At 44.7% G+C, this 16,142-nt stretch overlaps 1 protein-coding gene across 3 annotated transcripts in view; it reads right to left on the reverse strand.

Moving 5' to 3' along the window:
* Positions 1-16,142, reverse strand: part of TOPORS (TOP1 binding arginine/serine rich protein) — a 77,771-nt gene that overhangs the window by 43,056 nt on the left and 18,573 nt on the right. The window contains exon 1 of one of the 3 annotated variants that reach the window (XM_030193737.1): positions 2,974-2,992. The exons of the other annotated variants lie outside the window; for them this stretch is intronic. The gene's annotated coding sequence lies outside the window, so the exon portion shown is untranslated. Of the gene's footprint in view, positions 1-2,973; positions 2,993-16,142 lie in introns of those variants that run through there. 3 annotated transcript variants of the gene reach the window in all.

Below are 16,142 nucleotides of genomic sequence, written 5' to 3' on the forward strand. Positions count from 1 at the left end.
GTTCTGTTCTTGGTCCCCTCCTCTTTTCTATCTACACTTCTTCCCTTGGTTCATTAATCTCATCCCATGGCTTTTCCTACCATCTCTATGCTGATGACTCCCAAATCTACCTTTCTACCCCTGATATCTCACCTTGCATCCAAACCAAAGTTTCAGCGTGCTTGGCTGACATTGCTGCCTGGATGTCTCAACGCCACCTGAAATTAAATATGACCAAAACCGAGCTTCTCATTTCCCCCCCCAAACCCACCTCCCCGCTCCCCCCGTTTTCTATTTCTGTTGATGGCTCTCTCATTCTCCCCGTCTCCTCAGCTCGAAACCTTGGGGTCATCTTTGACTCTTCTCTCTCCTTCTCTGCTCATATCCAGCAGACCGCCAAGACCTGTCGTTTCTTTCTTTACAACATCCGTAAAATCCGCCCCTTTCTTTCCGAGCACTCTACCAAAACCCTCATCCACACCCTTGTCACCTCTCGTTTAGACTACTGCAATCTGATTCTTGCTTGCCTCCCACTTAGTCACCTCTCCCCTCTCCAGTCGGTTCAAAACTCTGCTGCCCGTCTCATCTTCCGCCAGGGTCGCTTTACTCATACTACCCCTCTCCTCAAGACCCTTCACTGGCTCCCTATCCGTTTTCGCATCCTGTTCAAACTTCTTCTACTAACCTATAAATGTATTCACTCTGCTGCTCCCCAGTATCTCTCCACACTCGTCCTTCCCTACACCCCTTCCCGTGCACTCCGCTCCATGGATAAATCCTTCTTATCTGTTCCCTTCTCCACTACTGCCAACTCCAGACTTCGCGCCTTCTGTCTCGCTGCACCCTACGCCTGGAATAAACTTCCTGAGCCCCTACGTCTTGCCCCATCCTTGGCCACCTTTAAATCTAGACTGAAAGCCCACCTCTTTAACATTGCTTTTGACTCATAACCACTTGTAACCACTCGCCTCCACCTACCCTCCTCTCTTCCTTCCCGTTCACATTAATTGATTGGATTACTTTATTTTTTGTCCATTAGATTGTAAGCTCTTTGAGCAGGGACTGTCTTTCTTCTATGTTTGTGCAGCACTGCGTATGCCTTGTAGCGCTATAGAAATGCTAAATAGTAGTAGTAGTAGGACCTCCCGGAGGAGGACTCTCCAACTTTGTGAAACAACTCCTGAAATCGGCACGGCCATAACAGCCCAGAAACTGAGGTCTCAGTACTGCGGTAGAAACACTGCAAAGCGATGTTCATGTGGGGAAAGAAACTGTGTGGCTCCTATGTGGGAAAACTGGTGCGTTCACTCCCAGCAAGACTGCCTCTGCGACACAAGGCCTTGAACCACCCCACTCTCGGAAAAGGACTTGATGCTGCTCCCCTATCCTCCAGCGGAAGCGGCGTTGAATGACCACTGGAGTCAGATGCAGGAAAGGGAAAACAGGCTCGCAGCAGGGAAGAAAAACAAAGGCACACTCACCCCATGAAGTCCTCGAGAGTCCTGCCACTAAACTCAGTGCTGCCTGGGGCACTCAAACACCCTCTCCAACAATGAGGCCTTATACTGGGGAACCCAGTATCTCTCCTGTAGCCAAACATGGACCATAGACAGACCAAATACTCTGCGGACACTGGCTGCACCACAGCTTGAGCTGTGGTACTCCCCCCCCCCCCCCCCCCGAGCACTGTTCCCTTCAGTGAGGAAGGAGAATGGAGGGATGGCTGGAGAGGGCAGAAGGGTGGGGGAGGGACCTGGAGTGACCAGGTGTACGCCCTAAAGATGTCACTGCTCAGCCGCACACCCCAGAGCTGTACTGAACTGAGAGACCCAGAACAGGAGCTGCTAACAGATGAGACCATTCATCCACCTGCTGGAGATAGAGAACACTAAGAAGCATTCCGTCCTATAAGACACACAGTTCAGTGCTCTCTACCTGCAACTGCTGGTAGATAGTCACAACCCACAAGTTTCTGGATTTATCCGCTGCTGACGCTAAGGAAAAGGGACTTCTACAAACTAGGGAGCAGGCAATGGTGTGGAGTGGGGAATGGTTTGAAGACTTGTGCAGTCAAGATGGTTTTCCTCAATTTTTGAATATTTCTATAATTGTTTTTTTTCACGCTGAAAGTGTAGAGTATGTTGTATAGATCAGTGACAAACTTCCACTTAAAAAAAAATACAATTCAAAATGCATTAAATAGCAAAACATGGATGAAATACATGTCTGTTACTTTTACCAGTATTTTCACTGCTTATAGAATCTGGCTTTCTGGGGATGGGACAAGGTGACTGTGCAGCAGGGTGCAGCGTAACGGCATTTTATTTTTTGTGTCTTCGTTTTTGTCACTGCAAATATGGTAACCCTATGATACTGGGCTTGATGGACCTTCGGTCTGCCCCAGTATGGCAATGCTTATGTTCTTATGTAATCTGGTTATTGCAATGACGATGATTATTCGGGCCAGGAGCCATGCACCAGGGTGCCTTCAGAAAGCCTGCAGTCATGGCCTATAAATCATTAGGTGTTATCCTTATGCAAGGAGGACAATAACTCTACCCTCCCCACCCTCAGCAAAAAAAAATAAAATACAAAATGAATACTGTGATAGGAATTAACCAGTAGGGGACTGAACCTGAGGGCCTTCTGAATACTACTACTACTACTTAACATTTCTAGAGCGCTACTAGGGTTACGCAGCGCTGTACAATTTAACAAAGAGAACAGCAGCCTATACATGATGCAGCCTCTACACCTCCTGGCTGTTACATTTCAATCGGATAGTTTCTTCTCCTGCTGTACAGAACTTTCAAATTTCTAGGCTTAGGTTTTATTGCATTCAAACATAGCTTAACTACTCAACAGAATAGCTGGCTAGTGTATTGCATTTTCTGATGTAAATAGCTTTGAGTTCAATTTCAAAGCGCAAAGTGACCTACAATATCGTGCTACCAAGCTTCATGTTAAAGGGTAAATTAAGCAAAAGTTAATTACCGGTGGAAACCATCTTTATTATGTTGCTGAAAAGTTTCCACAGTGGCTTCCTACAAAGTCCCCCCCCCCCTCCCCTCCCATTTCCACAGTTTTTCGAAATGGCTCATGCAGCTCCCCCCTCCTCTCCACAGTTTCCCTCAAAATCGCGGGAGCTTAAAAAAAACACAAAAACCGGGCAGAGAAGCTCGATGACACAAAGATTACGTATGCCAGCAGAAACGACGCCAGACGGACAGGAATCCCCCGACTCCCCCTCCCCTGCAGCCAACGGGCTCAACATGGCGTCAATCAATACACGTCACAACCAAGAGCAAAAGGAGGGAGACAGAAACGGTTCCAACCGGCACTTGTCTGTCTAATCTTCCCAACAACCAAGCGAGAAAAAGAGCTTACTATGCTTTCCTTTTTACTCCTGAAAATTAAAATCACAAGAAATAGAAAATACCGAGAAGTGTGCTCAGAAGAAGGCAAATAACAAACGGTGCGAAAAAAAAAAATATTCGTCGTCCTACGTCATCTTGGGCCGCCGTTCCAATGTCTCCATTATGTATGACGAGTCTTTAAAAAAAATTAATAAAAAGAAGAGCAAGAGCTAGATACCTTGAAAGGGGGGGGGGGGGGGGCAGTGGTGCTATTTTGCCATTGTTATCTACCCCGATACACAGCAAGGGCCAATTTTTATTTTAACAAAGCCCCATGGATATTAAATAAACTGAGCTGATCGCTTATATGGTTTTCCTTAATTTGCAAACATAATGATGTGACTGTAGCTCTGTCCCTTATTTTAGTCATCCGAGTACTTTTCATTCATATTCACGTCTAATTTTATTTCCTAATTTTCCAGTCAGGAATAGCCCAAAATCTTTTTTAGTAATCTGAAATCAACTTTTTTTTGTTGTTTGGTATTATGTTTGGGGTGGGGTGGGGATCTTTATGGACTTATTCCTTACCTCTGTTTTTAAACCTCATCTGAATTCCTGTCACCTTTAGTAAAAAATATTCAGTAATTTGGCGATCTAAAAAATATACGGATAATTTATATCCATGCTATTTGTGTATCCTAACATTGAAAATGCAAGCATAACTGAGATCACTGACCTGTAATATATATATAAAAAAAGTTGTACTATATCTACTTAAACTGCATTGTAGGCATTCCAACTTTAGTTCAAACTGACACCATCACTATTTTTTTTGACAGCTGTCCAAAATTAGGGTTATTCCATGTCAAGTGGTCTGGTGGTCCCTGCGCGACCATCATGGATTTCGATGAAATTTTCTGTGAACATTCATACATGTCCCCAATGAACATTGGTAAAGTTTTACGTTCGCCGATGCAATACTTGCTGTTTGACCCCATACTGCAGCCTTCTATGGTATGACTCCAAGATTTCGGCAACTTTGAGACACTGTATCTCCAGCAATATTTTGTTGAGAGAAACAAAACTTGGCCATCTTGGACAACTTTTTGCGCTCTATTAAACAAAATAATAAAAAAAAAATCTTCATGAGCGATTTCCATGAAAATGATTAAAAAGAGTTTCCAGAAGGTCTTTTGTAAAAGTGGGCTAAAAATACCCTATTTTTGGTGTTTTTGCAAGAATCATCAACTTTACACTCAATTTGTGAACTAATGGAAAATATTAGGAGAATGAAATTTTATATTCGAAAACCTTGTTGATAAGTTGTGTGCAAAGTTTCACGTTTATCACACCTTTAATTCCAGAGATATAAAAAGCCAAACTTTACAATTTTTTCAAGTCGCAAATTTTTCGGACCAAGTTTGCTCCAAGTTTTCTTCATGGAAATCGCTCATGAAGATTTTTTTTATTGCATCAGCGAATGTAAAACTTTACCAATGTTCATTTGGACATGTATGAATGTTCACAGAAAATGTCATCGAAATCCGTGATGGTCGCGCAGGGCACTTCTCTGAAATCAGACCACTTGACATGGACCCTGTATGTACGGACTATGCAGGCGCTTTATCTATCTTAAACCAATAGTAACATTAATATCTTTCCACAGGATTTTAGTGACATTTTCCAATACAATTAAAACCACAAAAAGAGTGGAAGATAAACCAAAACAGACCAGAGAAGGACCATAGGGAGTAAGAGCACCAGAAAAGTTTATTATGGTCCTAATAAACTTTTCTGGTGCTCTTACTCCCTATGGTCCTTCTCTGGTCTGTTTTGGTTTATCTTCCGCTCTTTTTGTGGTTTTCATTTTATCTTGCGGGAGATTTGGACTTCCTTTTTGTTGGCTTGGCCAATACAAATAAAGCCACAAATTTTTTATCTAGGACTTCAAAGGAAATAGGCCTGAATAAAGTTGATTCTGGGCAACTGTCTTAACAGATTCCAATCTATCCACCAGACAACAGTAAAAGTCCATCTTGTAATGTAGTTTCCAATAAATTAAGAATTCTGGCTATACTGTACTGAATTACATAGTTTGATCTAAATCTTTAGGATTCAACATAAAATACATAGAGGCGTATTTTCAAATGACTTAAAAAGTTCCACAGGTTACTATGGAACTTTTTAAGTCTAAGTGCTTTGCAAATGAGCCCCATTGTAACATAGTAAATGACGGCAGATAAAGATCTGAATGGTCCATCCACTCTGCCCAAGTCACACTTAGTCAATTCAACATTAAACCAACAATTAACTTTGTTGAAAGCTCCTCATGAAATATTCAGATGCAGAATTCCATAAAGGGAGATCAAATGCATTGTATTTTTTGTCTTCTGTTGTACAGTAAAAATGTTCATTGAGGTAATCTCAGTATTAATACCTGATAACTATGAAGCCTGACATTAAAAAGATTACAATTACCAAGTCCATTAGGGAGGATTCTGGGTAAGAGAAGACAGTAAGATGTCATTAGAATAAATCAATATTTTACAGTCAAATCCATCAACGGCTAAACCACCAACAGCTCTTTGATAAAAGTGCAGGTTTAAAAGTAATGTTGAATAATTCATTTGGGGGGGGGGCATTAAACCAAATCCTTCTGAAATAGAATTATTCAGAAGTGTTCGTGAACATGGGGAGATATAAAGCACTTAATAAAGTGGTTACAACTTCTAAACTGGTTTAAAGTGTTCATTAAATTATTCCACTCAGTGAGAACAAACAAACACCTATCAGCCAGCCTTCATGCCAGTATTTCCCATCAGATGCTACTGTCAAAAAAACCCCAAGCCCTAGTAGGACAGGTGTGCACTGTCAAAAACCACTATCATGCTCTCAAAATACCAATTTAAGCCTGGTGATTTTAGCAAGTTCCATATCATTTTTAACATATAGTTTACAGTCAATTCTTCTCAGGCCTGTACTTTTGTAGTAGAGTGAGATCTCTGCCTGGTTTCTCTAGAACCAAAATCAGAACTTTTGCATAACTACCACAAGCTGCATATTTTCGATTACTAAAACATGTAATTAAACTCTGTCGTTGCCAGAGAATGTGGTAAAGGCGGTTAGCTTAGCGGAGTTTTAAAAAGGTTTGGACTGCTTCCTAAAGGAAAAGTCCATAGACCATTATTGAATGGACTTCGGGAAAATCCACTATTTCTGGGATAAGCAGCATAAAATGTTTTGTATTTTTTTGAGATCTTGCCAGGTATTTGTGACCTGGATTGGCCACTGTTGGAAACAGGATGCTGGGCTTGATGGATATTTGGTCTTTCCCAGTATGGCAATACTTATGTACTTATGTAAAAACGCTATACTTTCAAGATTTGGAATGGCTTTATAAAATTCCACCAAAAATCTACTAGGACCTAAGGCTTTCAAAAATGATAAATAATGGCAAGTTCTATATCTTTCAATGTAACACAGGTACACCAGGACAAAGTGGGATAAAATAATTCATTTTATTTACGGAGGGTAGTTAACGTGTGGGAAAAGGTTGGGCTTTTATCACACCTTAATTCACTATGGAGGTTACTAGTACCTGCAAGCAGCATTATTCATACTGCCTGGGTGCATGAAAAGGATGAAGCATTAAATGTATCCCCTCCCTGTAAATAATTGTCACAAATTGAATGCAGTGAAAAACAGGTTCAGGCTTCCTAAAGCAAAACTAGGCCTGTAAAATCATAGCATCTCTCAGTCCTGATACTTCACTGAAGAAATGTGACAGTCTGATTAACCTTGGCAGAGTTACAAAGTTGGCAAGGGTTGTGTACAGCTGGACACAGGCATGCTGAGAAACTATAAAAAATAATTGGGCCAGGTGCAGAAATGTTAAATTTAAGGATGAGCAAAGCTTGGAGATAAGAAAACTTACTAAGGTTGAAACTTGGTCCTAATTGGATAAGAGATAAGCAAACTCTCTGAAGTTGAGACTTGGTCATAATTGGATGTATGTGCCAATTATGATGAAATTGCAGGTGGCTCATAAGGGGTCTATGGGATAAAAAAAAGTATAAAAGGACTGCTACCTAAGCAGTGCCTTAGAAGACAGAAGAAGAGAGAAGACTCCACATGGCTGTAGACGTGTCGTGAAGTGCTGTTCTACCATGTGAATACCTGATTGCCAGTACTGCCGTTGGGTGAGATGCTTATGCTAATAAACTATCTTATTATTTCTATTGAATACCGGGTTTCTTTCTAATTACTGAATTTGCTACTGCCCAAACTGTGTAAAACTGTCATGAGCAGATACAAGGTTGGGGTAATTAAGTATTATGAGGGAACATGCAATCCTTTTCAGGATAGTAGAAAGCCCATGGCTTCCGCTGCCCAAACAGAGGTGGAAGACCTAATTATATTCATCCCCCATATCACTCTCCCAGAGCCTTCCTCTACCACAAACCGCCCCCCACCCCCAAAATCAGAGAAAGTGAAAACCAATCTTTATAAGGGAATTTTCTAGCATTTCAAAGCTGAACTTAATGGCAATGACCTCACTGACTGGATGAAAGTAATTTTCTGTAACGTAGGTGTCAAGCTCCTGCTTCACCTTTCCATCAATTAAAGTGAATGTTCCTGGATGTCACTGAGCTCCTGGAACAGACAGTTTGAACTCCTATTGTGCTTTTCAACCAGGCCTGAATATGCTAACAGAGTAGGCTGCATCCCAGTTCTATAGTTATGCTCATCAAAGTTTTACGCTTTAAAATTGCAATAGAAATAAAAGCTCCCATAAACCCTAGTTAAGAACTCAAAGCCACACAAATAAGGTTGCCAACTGGTGATCTAAAAAATAACCTTTAGATTGTAAGCTCTTTTGAGCAGGGACGGTCCTTCCCCATGTTAAACTTGTACAGCGCTGCTTAACCCTGGCAGCGCTATAAAAATGCTAAGTAGTAGTAGTAAATAATTTAAAGCATAGTTAATCCAGGCCTATTCTATGCAGGGTCTTATAAGTCCTTTGGCTTTTCTTTGGAAAATTAGAACAAGCCCATGCATGTAATAAGATAAAATTGAGACTGCTTCAACCTGTGCTGAAACAATAGGGCCAGTGAATATCCCTTCCTACAAAACTCTGTGTATATTAAGTTACTGATGGAAAGGCATTTTGTTGCTCATCTTAATTCTAACATTATTCCATAACTAGTAAAAAAGGCCCGTTTCTGGCACAAATGAAACGGGCGCTAGCAAGGTTTTCCGCGGAATGTGTATGTTTGAGAGTGTGTCTGTGAGAGTGACTGTGTGAAAGAGAGAGTGAATGTGCAAGTGTGTGTGTATGACAGAGTGGAAGTGGGTGCGAGTGTGTCTGTGAGAGAGTGTGTGTGTATGTGAGAATGAGTGTGTGCGAGTGTGTATTGAGACAGTAAGTGTCCTCCCCTCTCCCCCTTCTCAGGTCTCAGGACCCCCTCCCCTGTGGTCTGATGACCCCCCCTTCCCCCCTCTCTGTGTTCTTAGGGACCTCCCTTCCCCCCTCTCTAGTATTAGGGGCCCCCCTTCCCCCCTCCCCTGTGTGGTCTTAGGGGCCCCCCTTCCCCCCTCTTGTCTCAGGACCTTCCCTTCCTAGGTCTCAGGACCCGCAAGACACATGTTGTTGTGTGTGCAGAAATGAAATTAGAGAAGCACTTATTCTCTAAAATTGCCTGTCTTTTATGGCTCTACCGATGACCTTTATACGTGACAATTAGTTGGGGGTATAGATGGGCATTCATAAAAGTGGACTTCGTTAGGGGTTCCCCCCCCCCCCCCAAATGTACGTAGTGAGAGCTGAAGGGCTTGAGAAGTCAGAAGCAGGTGCTGCACTGGGTAAATTGGGCAGCCGCGGGAAAACCACAGAAACGGTCCAGTGATGGGGCCGCAGTGAGGTCAGCACACCGGACCCAGCAGCACCTTTGCCGCGTCTCATACTCACCCCTCCACCTGCAGCATGACAGCCGGCTGTCTGCGATACCGGAGGACTTAGCAAGTGTCAGGGGAGAGCGAGACAGCGAGAGAAGACGTGCCAAAGATTGGTTCTTTGTGCGTGTTACGCATTGGTCCGTGTCGTCTGGTTGGCTAGCATTGTTCGTGCTGTTTGACTGGTCCTCCGTGGCTCCACCCTCGACATCATGACGTTTCACGCGAGGGCGGGGCAGACAGTCATGGTGCAACTGCGATCTACACCACGACGGAAGTTGGAGATTTGCGATGTAGCTTCATTAGAACGTTGGGGTTGTGAATTATGTCCGGAAGGGGCGTGGCTCAAGCCGGGTCTATGAGTGAGGGTGAGTGGTCCTGACAGCCTACCCTAGGAACAGTAGATTCAGTGCTTCACTGAACGTTGGAGGTGAGAATTATTTATATAGATATGGCATTTACAGCTACAATTATAGCAACAACTTGCATACATCAACTAACACATTTTACCTAGTCAACAAGTATTTATCACTTCTATAAAGCTATTTTACTGCTTTGTAGGAGAGGAGTACCCAATTCAAACCAAGTAGGGGTGACTGGCCAGCTGGCTAGATGAATAAAGTGAGGGGGTAACAAGAGGGCAGATGACTTCCTGAGGGTGAGTGGGTGGGTGACTGATTAGCTAGGGAGAATGGCTGGGAAAACATAGTGAAAGGAATGGCTGTCTGGCTGGCTGGATGGATATGGATGATGGGGCCATTGAGAAAGGAAGACTGGTAGAAAGCAAGGAAAAGAGACTGAAGACAGCATGAGGATTAGAAAAGCGAAGATACTTACCTGTAGCATGTATTCTCCGAGGACAGCAAGATTCATATTCTCACGCGTGGATAGACGCCAATCAGCGTCATCCGGTCCGGCATTTATGCCAATGTAAAAAACAGAGCTTTGTGAAGTGCGAGCTGCGCTCCACTTCACATGTGAGAGTGCCTTCACCACGAGAACATGGTTTCCTCAGTTTAATTTCAAAGCAAAAACTAGGAAATAAAATAATGAAGGAGACAACTCCAAGGCAAAGTGGGCGGGACTGTGAGAATATGAAGCCTGGTGTCCTTGGAGAATAGCTGCTACAGGTAAGTATGTTCGCTTTCTCAGAGGACAAGAAGGCTCTCATTCTCATATGTGGGAAATCCCTAGCATCCAGGCTCACCCAAAACAACAAACAGTGGTCAATTGGGCCTCGTAATGGCAAGGACATTACACAGATTAACCTGAAACTATATACAATCTAAATGAGAGTGCAGCCTGCAACAGAATAAAATTGGCCTAGGAGGGTGGAGTTCGATTCTAGACCCCAAATAGGTTCTGCAACACTGACTGCACAAACCGACTGTCACATTGAGTATCCTGCTCAAGGCAGTAGTGAGATGTGAATGTGTGGACTGAAGACCACATCGCAGCCTTGCAAATTTCTTCAATGGAGAATGACCTCAAGTGGGCTATCGACGCACCCATGACTCTGACACTATGAGCCGTGACATGGCCCTCCAAGGCTAGCCCAGCCTGGGCATTAAGTGAAGGAAATGCAATCTGCCAGCCAAATTGAGCTGGTGTGTTTCCCAATGGCGACCCCCATCCTGTTGGGATCAAAAGAAACAAAAAGCTGGGCAGACTGTCTGTGGGGCCTGGTCCGCTCCATGTAGTAGGCCAATACTCTCTTGCAGTCCAAGGTGTGTAAGCTGCTTTCGCCAGGATGGGCATGAGGTCGTGGAAAAAATGTTGGCAAGACAATAGACTAGTTCAGATCGGTTCACCTTCGGCAGGAACTTAGGGTGCGTGCGGAGGACTACTCTGTTGTGATGAAACTTAATATAAGGTGCATCCACTACTAAGGCCTGAAGCTCACTGACCCTATCAGCTGAAGTAACAGCCACCAAGAAAACCTTCAAGTACTTCAGATGGCAGCAATTCAGTGGCTCAAAAGGAGCTTTCATCAGCTGGGTGAGAATAACGTTGAGATCCCATGACACTGGTGGAGGTTTCACAGGGGGCTTTGACAAAAGCAAACATCTTATGAAGCAAACTGAAGGCTGTCCAGAGATAGGCTTACCTTCTACACGCTGATAAGCACTAATTCCACTAAAGTGAATCCTTACGGAGTTGGTCTTGAGACCCGACTCTGACAAGTGTAGAAGTTATTCAAGCAGGGTCTGTGTAGGACAAGTAAGAGGATCTAGGGCCCTGCTCTTGCACCAGACAGCAAACCTCCTCCATTTAAAAGAATAACACTTCTTAGTGGAATCTTTTCTGGAAGCCAGCAAGACCCAGGAGACACCCACCGAAAGACCCAAGGAAGCAAATTCTAAGCTCTCAACATCCAAGCTGTGAAAGCCAGACCCTGGAGGTTGGTATGTAGAAGCGACCCCTCGTTCTGTGCGATGAGGGTCGGAAAACACTCCAATCTCCACGGTTCTTCGGAGGATAACTCCCAAGCACTGTCCTCTGAGGTGCTCTTCACCAGCCAATCGACAAGATACGGTAACACATGGACTCCCAGTCTGTGTAGCGATGCTGCAACTACCGCTAGACACCTGGTGAAAACCCTGGGAGCTGACGCGAGGCCAAAAGGCAACACACGGTACTGAAAATGATGTGTTCCCAGCCAAAATCGAAGATACGTCCTCAACCTTCTCTCCAAAAAGATTATCCTCCCCGGCAAGGGGCATCCGCCAACCTCTGCTGAACAGCATGTTCCAAGTCAGAAACACGCAGCCATGAGAGCCTGTACATTGCTATACTTTAAGCAGAGATCCTGGATCCCACATCAAAAGCGTAAGTGCCCCTGGCCACGAACTTTCAACATGCGTTCTGCTGCTTGACCAACTGGCGAAAAGGTTCAGCCTGCTCCGGAAGGAGCATATCGACCAAGTCTGACAGATGTCTCACCAAGTTCTGCAAGTAAACGCTCGTGAAGAGCTGGTATGACTGAATGCAAAAGATGAGCATAGAGGCCTGGTACATCTTTATCCCAAAAGAATCCAGGGTTCTAGTTTCTAGCTTCTCTGCCTGGAGAAAAGGCATAGTCCCTAATACTCCTGGCAAACCCAGGCTCACCGTGGATCCAGTACTGGGTGTCGATCTTCTTGGGGATCGACAGAGGGGACACCCCGTTCCTAACGAGAACTGCATTGAGTATCTCGTGGAGAGGAGCCGTCACAGCCTCCTTAGGAGGGGAGGTATAGTCCAGGACCTAGAGCATCTTGGCCCTGAGCTCATCCTCCACTTCTACAAGGAATGGAATAGCATCAGCCATTTCCCTCACAAAAGATGGGAAAGAGAAGCTCTCGGGTGAAGACTGTCTCCTCTCAGGTGGTGGAGAGGGCTCAGAAAGGATTCCATAAGACTCATGAGAGGAAAAATATGTGGGATCCTCTTCCGATTCACGTGTGCGCTCCTCCTCGGTGTTGGATAAAATCTCCCTACGAGATGACCGAGACCGACTCGATGCCAAGGAACCATGTCCTCGAGCAGCGTCGAGATCAGCTCCCACCTCGACTCTAGTGAAGCTTCCGCCACTGAAGTTGGAGGGGGGGTCCAGTTGACAATGGGGCCACAAGCGGCGCCGGCATCTGCACCACAGGCTGAGGGCCAGGCAGGGCCGCAGCGGGAGGTATGGCAGGCACAAGCACCCCCGATACCGTAGCACATCACTGCATGAGGCCATCCAGCAGCTCAGGGAGGAAGGCCCGGATGCGCTCATCAAGGGACGGCATCGGGAAAAGCTGGAGCTTTGGCTGAGGCACACGTCGCAGAATCACTGGGGTTGGTACAAGAGCAGGATCTCGGCTCCTTGGAGACAATCACATCAGCACCTCCTGGAGGGACAGCGGTCCTCACGGTGCCGACCATATCCCTCGGCGCTCTGAAGCGAGGGGCACTGTGTATCGAGGGTGACTGGTGACTGTGCCTCTTGGCCTTCACCCGAAGCATGTCACCCATGGTCCTTTGTTTCGATGAGGACGATGTTGAATCCTCACATCGCCTTGGGGTCGGGGCCAATAATGGACAGTCTCGGTAGAGACCCACTCGCCTCACTGCTCCCAGTGTCTTGAGGTCATACTCCCGATGAGAAACTCAACATCAATGCAGGTGTCTCCGACCTTGATGATGAGGAACCAGACCTGGCTCCAAAACAAATCTTCTCACATTGAGCCTCCTGGGAAACCTGGGTCGTCTTCTTCATACGAAGACAGAGAACACAGTTAGCAGGGATATGGTCGGGCCCAAGATGGTAAAATTATGTCTTACCTGATAATTTTCTTTCCTTAAACGCAGCAGATGAATCCAGGAACTAGTGGGTTAAGTCTGCCTACCAGCAGGTGGAGATAGAGATAAACAAACTAAAGGCAGTGATGCCAGACAGCCAGCTCCTTCCTCATTCGTAAGCATTTGCCAAGGCCAAAAATATGAAACCAATAACAACCAGAAAACATCCTCACTATGAAAAACAGAGAACCAAATAAGAACTTCGAAATAACTGCAACTTGATCCAGAAATCGGAATCCTTTCCGTGTTCCCATATCTGTCTGAACTTTGCAAAAGAGAACCCGGAAGGAAAAAATAGCCACACTGCGCAGAAAATGAAAAAACCGTCTGCTGAACTAGAGAGGGATCCTGGATTCATCTGCTGCGTTAAAGGAAAGAAAATTATCAGGCAAGACATAATTTTACCTTCCTTGTCACTTGCAGCAGATGAATCCAGGAACTAGTGGGATGTACCAAACCATTCCTTAAGTAGGGTGGGAAGCTGACGCTCCCCGCGCCAACACTCCCACCCCAAAACTCGCATCCTCCCGAGCAAACACGTCTAGCCTGTAATGCTTCATAAATTTTTGGGGGTATATTAAAAGCAGGAAGCCGGCAAAAGAATCGGTTGGGCCGCTGGATGACCGAGGGGTAAAAGGGGCGATCAAGGAAGATAAAGACGTAGCAGAGAGATTGAATGAATTCTTTGCTTCGGTCTTCACCGAGGAAGATTTGGGTGGGATACCGGTGTCGGAAATGGTATTTCAAGCGGACGAGTCGGAGAAACTTACTGACTTCACGGTAAACCTGAAGGACGTAATGGGGCAGTTCAGCAAACTGAAGAGTAGCAAAACTACTGGACCAGATGGTATTCATCCTAGAGTACTCATAGAACTGAAAAATGAGCTTGCGGAACTACTGTTAGTGATATGCAATTTATCCTTAAAATCGAGCGTGGTACCGGAAGATTGGAGGGTGGCCAATGTAATGCCGATTTTTAAAAAAGGTTCCAGGGGCGATACGGGAAATTATAGACCGGTGAGTCTGACGTCGGTGCCGGGGAAAATGGTAGAGGCTATTATCAAAAACAAAATTACAGAGCACATCCGAGGACATGGATTACTGAGACCAAGTCAGCACGGATTTTGTGTGGGGAAATCTTGCCTGACCAATTTACTTCAATTCTTTGAAGGAGCAAACAAACATGTGGACAAAGGGGAGCTGGTTGATATTGTGTATCTGGCTTTTCAAAAGGTGTTTGACAAAGTACTTCATGAAAGGCTGCAGAGGAAATTGGAGGGTCATGGGATAGGAGGAAATGTCCTATTGTGGATTAAAAACTGGTTGAAGGATAGGAAACAGAGAGTTGGGTTAAATGGGCAGTATTCACAATGGAGAAGGGTAGTTAGTGGGGTTCCTCAGGGGTCTGTGCTAGGACCACTGCTTTTTAATATATTTATAAATGATTTAGAGATGGGAGTAACTAGCGAGGTAATTAAATTTGCTGATGACACAAAGTTATTCAAAGTCGTTAACTCGCGACAGGATTGTGAAAAATTACAGAAGGACCTTACAAGACTGGGAGACTGGGCGGCTAAATGGCAGATGACGTTTAATGTGAGCAAGTGCAAGGTGATGCATGTGGGAAAAAAGAACCCGCATCATAGCTACATCATGCAAGGGTCCACGATAGGAGTTACGGACCAAGAAAGGGATCTGGGTGTCGTCGTCGATAATATACTGAAACCTTCTGCTCAGTGTGCTGCTGCGGCTAGGAAAGTGAATAGAATGTTGGGTATTATTAGGAAAGGTATGGAAAACAGGTGTGAGGATGTTATAATGCTGTTGTATCGCTCCATGGTGTGACCACACCTTGAGTACTGTGTTCAATTCTGGTCGCCGCATCTCAAGAAAGATATAGTAGAATTGGAAAAGGTGCAGTGAAGGGCAACTAAAATGATAGCGGGGATGGGAAGACTTCTCTATGAAGAAAGACTAAGGAGGCTAGGGCTTTTCAGCTTAGAGAAGAGACGGCTGAGGGGAGACATGATAGAGGTATATAAAATAATGAGTCGAGTGAAATAGGTGGATGTGAAGCGTCTGTTCACGCTTTCCAAAAATACTAGGACTAGGGGGCATGCGATGAAACTACAGTGTAGTAAATTTAAAACAAATCGGAGAAACTTTTTCTTCACCAAACGCGTAATTAAAACTCCGGAATTCATTGCCGGAGAACGTGGTGAAGGCAGTTAGCTTGGCAGAGTTTAAAAAGGGGTTAGACGGTTTCCTAAAGGACAAGTCCATAAACCACTACTAAATGGACTTGGGAAAAATCCACAATTCCAGGAATAACATGTATAGAATGTTTGTACGTTTGGGAAGCTCGCCAGGTGCCCTTGGCCTGGATTGGCCGCTGTCATGGATAGGATGCTGGGCTCAATGGACCCTTGGTCTTTTCCCAGTGTGGCATTATTTATGACGGGACGCCCAAGTAGCCACCCTACAAATCTCTTCCAGAGATAAGGCCAAAACCTCCACCCAAGAAGCCGCCTG

Source organism: Microcaecilia unicolor, chromosome 2 (genome assembly GCF_901765095.1).
Source record: "Microcaecilia unicolor chromosome 2, aMicUni1.1, whole genome shotgun sequence".
In the NCBI taxonomy this organism is placed as follows: domain Eukaryota; kingdom Metazoa; phylum Chordata; class Amphibia; order Gymnophiona; family Siphonopidae; genus Microcaecilia; species Microcaecilia unicolor.